At 36.7% G+C, this 4,323-nt stretch overlaps 1 protein-coding gene and 1 pseudogene across 1 annotated transcript in view; one reads left to right on the top strand and one right to left on the bottom strand.

Annotated features, from left to right (window-relative positions):
- The window catches only part of LOC112408202 (mitochondrial import inner membrane translocase subunit TIM14 pseudogene), a 3,638-nt pseudogene extending 2,542 nt beyond the window's left edge, over window positions 1–1,096 (top strand).
- IMMP2L (inner mitochondrial membrane peptidase subunit 2) overlaps window positions 1–4,323 on the bottom strand; it is an 892,307-nt gene that overhangs the window by 581,883 nt on the left and 306,101 nt on the right. The gene's annotated exons all lie outside the window — the stretch shown is intronic.

The raw sequence follows: 4,323 nt of genomic DNA, 5'->3' as shown, positions 1-4,323 counted from the left end.
CCAAAACCCCAAAAAAAAAAAAAAAAAAAAAAAAAAAAAAAGTTTTTAAAGTGGAGACACTTTGAAAATAACTGAGATACTCCTCTGAGAATTTCTCACAGAATATCATATAATACAACTGTCAAGTATAGTAATTACTTCTATAAGGAATACTGTCAAATTTCAGAGTGCCTTCTAGAAAGTCAAGTTGAATCATAAGACAATCCAAAATGGAAAACAGGGAAAAAACTCCTCAAAAATAAAAACCCCGACTAAACAAAATCATTTTCACACACAAAAAGATTCAATATCACACATGATACAAAAGAAATAATAAATGTGGAATGAATGAATACATGCCTAATATTCCTACAGCTATTTTCTTCACAGTTTTTAGTGTAGACCAAAAAAACGTGAATTTACATAACGACACTTCAATTATCCTTCTTATGAAATTTAGATAGAAGTTAGGATGTAGAATTTTTGCCAGTGTGTTTGTTTCTGTGAACCTAGAAGCAGTTTAGAATATCAGGAGCAAAGAATCCTCAATTTAAAGCATTCACAAGCACCAATAAAAATAGCTTACAAATCTCATAGAAATGCATACTTTTTTCCTAATTAATTCACCGTACTGACTCATTTGGGGGGCTTTTTTCATAAAAAAAAAGAAAAATCGAAAGGTGTAGAGTTGGTGGGGTGGGATGAACTGTGCTCCCGGTGGAAGCAGAGGAGCCCAGGGGGAACCATGGTAGTTCCCATGGTAGTGGGAACCAGTACAGTGGTAGCAGCTGGACTGACCATTGCTGCTGCAGGATTTGCAGGCTGTTATGCTTTGCAAGCCGTGAAGCATGTGGAGCCTCAAGTAAAACAAGTTTTTCAAAGTCTACCAAAATCTGCCTTCAGTGGTGTCTATTACAGAGATGGGTTTGAACCCAAAATGACAAAACGGGAAGCAGCATTAATACTAGGTGTAAGCCCTACTGCCAATAAGGGAAAAATAAGAGCTGCTCATCAATGAATTATGCTTTTAAATCACCCAGACAAGGGAGGATCTCCTTATATAGCAGCCAAAATCAATGAAGCTAAAGATTTACCAGAAGGTGAAGCTAAAAAATGAAGTAAATGTATGATGAATTTTAAGTTCTTACTCATTTATGTATATGAGTACCAGCTTTTTATAATAAAATGCTTCAAAGCTTAAAAAAAAAAAAAGAAAAAAGAAAAAAAAATCACTTAGTTGTATATGAACTCAGGAGCCATCACTTGGGAGACCTCAGCTCAGTGGGAAAGTAACACAGACAGCACACCAGAGATGGACTGGTAAGGTGGCTTCTGAAGTAAACCCAATCTGTCTCTGAAATGTTCAATTTCCCAAACTAACAAATTTCTTTCTTCTTTCCTCTTCCTTTTTCTCCTTCTTCCATGATTTACTGATTTAATACTATATATGAGAGCCTTATATATGGTACACACTCAATAACTTAATATTATAAAAGCCTGAAAGATTGGAGATGCAGAAAAGCATCACTTGCAAGCTGGCAGAGACAGATAAAACAGGGCAGGGGTGATTCCAGGGTCAGTCTAGGAACAGAATCCAGCAGCTGCCTGCCTTTTAAGCCCCCACTCCAAATGACCTAAAAGAAGAATATGAGTGATAAAAGATCTGTTAGAAGGTAAAATAGTCATGTGGGAAAATAGCTTTTATGATGTAAGCTGAACTGAAAGCTGACCCAATATAGACATGTTACAGAGAAAAATTATTCTAATTTTTTTTATAATTTGTAATAGTGGTGGTGGATGGAAAAGTCAAGGTTTTGCAATCAGACAGACCTAGTTTGAGTCTAAATTTTGCCACTTATTAGCTGAATGACCTTGATTAAGTTCTTTAAATTCTCTGAATCTTAATTTTCACAACTGTAAAAATAAGAATAACAACTGGGCTTCCCTGGTGGCACAGTGGTTGAGCGTCCGCCTGCCGATGCAGGGGACACAGGTTCGTGCCCTGGTCCGGGAACATCCCGCATGCCGCGGAGTGGCTAGGCCCGTGAGCCATGGCCGCTGAGCCTGCGTGTCCGGAGCCTGTGCTCCGCAACAGGAGAGGCCACAACAGTGAGAGGCCCGCATACCACAAAAAAAAAAAAGAATAACTACCTTTCAGAATTATTCTGAAAATTAAGTGGGAATGCGTGTAATACTTGCCATAATTGCAATAATTGTAGCTTTCATCATCAGAGTGGAGGAGGAGTAGAGAAGATCAAGATGTACCCCCCAACCCAGCTGAAGAAGATGAATCAGGCTTGTTGTCATTACGTCCAAAGCAGCAGCAACCCTTCCAGGGCCTCTGCCTCAGAACATCTTCCTCATACGCAAATTTGGACTCATTCCAGGTCTCTGCCAATTGGAACGAGAATGACTGGCTCAAATCCCCATTAAATTCAACACTATCCGGTAGCCAGTTTGCTATTCAAGCTACAGCTGTGACTAAATATTACCTACTGTCCCTGAAACCACCCCCTTCGTTTATTTGCCTTACACAAATAGACTTTATTATGTACAGCATTCAGTATGATCAGACCCTGAAGCCAATATTCAATATCCTAGACACTAATTTCAACAAGGCCTAATTTATGCAAATTAAACACTGTACCACTTTCCACTGTTAATTTTCACAGACTTAATACAATTAGAATCTAAGGTTCTGACACTTAATGACAAGACAAATCATGCAAGAATTATGAACACCTTCTTTGTTAAATCTACCGTATTTATCAAAATATGGAAAACAAAAATAACATTCTCTTAAGGCAAGGGTTCTAAAATTAGGTCTAGGTGATTGTAACTGAAAACAGACAATTCATAATGCAACCTATCAACCCGTTAAGACCAACTCTTGTAATTTTTCCCTCTGATGACCCTCTATGAAATTCAGAAAACTTAATCTCCCATATTTTCAACTGCTTATTTTTTACTGCCAACTCCCATCAATTTGGCAAGTAGATGAGAGCAGTAATCACTGGAGAAAATGTAGGAGGAAAAAAATGAGCCAAATCAACTGATTTTGTTTCGATAGTCTATTTAATCCACACAATGAGTCAGCCCACGTGTTCCTACTAAATGTAATTAAGTGTATTTTGTAATTTTTGCTTTAAAAAAAGAGGTCTTGTGTATAATAAAACACCTTGTGTCCTTAAATAACAGTGGTAGAAATAGTTGCTACGGTGATAGTTTGGGATTAGCATCTTATTTTCACAATAATGAATGTTTTGACTTCGACTATGAATAGATTTCCTTATCAGTACAATCAAAATTCAATTTGAGTAAAGTTTTGGTAGTGGCTTTTAAGGAGACAAAGTACATCAATAATATATAATGTTTCCTTAAGGATACACAGTTACTGCTATGTTTCCATTTCTTCTAGTCAAAAATCAATGTCACACTAGGCCATAATGAATGGCTGCTTGCCAGCTGCACTTAACTGACTGAAACTCATCATTCCTTTAAAATCTATTCTTCTAGCAAGAGTAATTTAATAACTTGACTTAAGTTTGTGATTTGATTCAGACATATAATCTAACCATGGTATGGAAAGTAAGGGGAAAAGGCTGTCTTGATTAGTATTACAGATGTTTACAACATAGCCAATTTTTAAAGGAAGGACAGAAACTACAGTCACTTATTAGATACAAATTCACACCTGTTGTCTGTCATGTTTCAAACCCCTAGGTGTGAGATTTAGTCAAGGCAAATGAAAATGAAGAAGGACCAGCTGCAAAACATGATTTTATTCTCATACAGTAATTAAAAGGAAAAACTGCACAACGTGGTGTATCTATGACAATCCCATTTTTTCATGTCAAGGACAGTTCCATTTTCTTTTAACAGATTTGTGTTGCTGTCAAGTCTGTTATAAAGGCTAGTACTCACAAGTCTAAGCTATGGACCTACTTTATAGTTTTGGTAGTCTCTCCAATTAGCTTTGTCAAATTTCTTTCTGAAGCATGCTAGTGGCGTGTCAGAAAAAGTAAACGTCATCATTCCATTCCAACCCCCACTCCTAAGTCTCTGCCACAATGAACTGTTTATCAACGGCACATTAGACATCAGACCTTATACCTTATGAACACTAAACGCTTTTAAAAGGTAAACCATAGAGCACCTAAAACACATGTGGTACAACAGTAACAGCACATCAGCACAGGTCAACCCTACAGTGTTATGTGCACATTCTTGCTCGAAACACCTTTAAGTAACAATACCTTATGTTTTTATGTTTGAATTAGACAAACATTTAATTCACATTTGCATCTTACTTTTTTTTTTTTTTTTTTTTTTTTTTTTTGGGTG

The sequence above is a fragment of the Neophocaena asiaeorientalis genome, unplaced genomic scaffold (assembly GCF_003031525.2).
Source record: "Neophocaena asiaeorientalis asiaeorientalis breed wild unplaced genomic scaffold, Neophocaena_asiaeorientalis_V1.1 scaffold116, whole genome shotgun sequence".
Classification (NCBI taxonomy): Eukaryota; Metazoa; Chordata; class Mammalia; order Artiodactyla; family Phocoenidae; genus Neophocaena; species Neophocaena asiaeorientalis.
The sequence above is the reverse complement of the archived record's forward strand: the minus strand, read 5'-3'. Positions and strand labels throughout refer to the sequence as shown.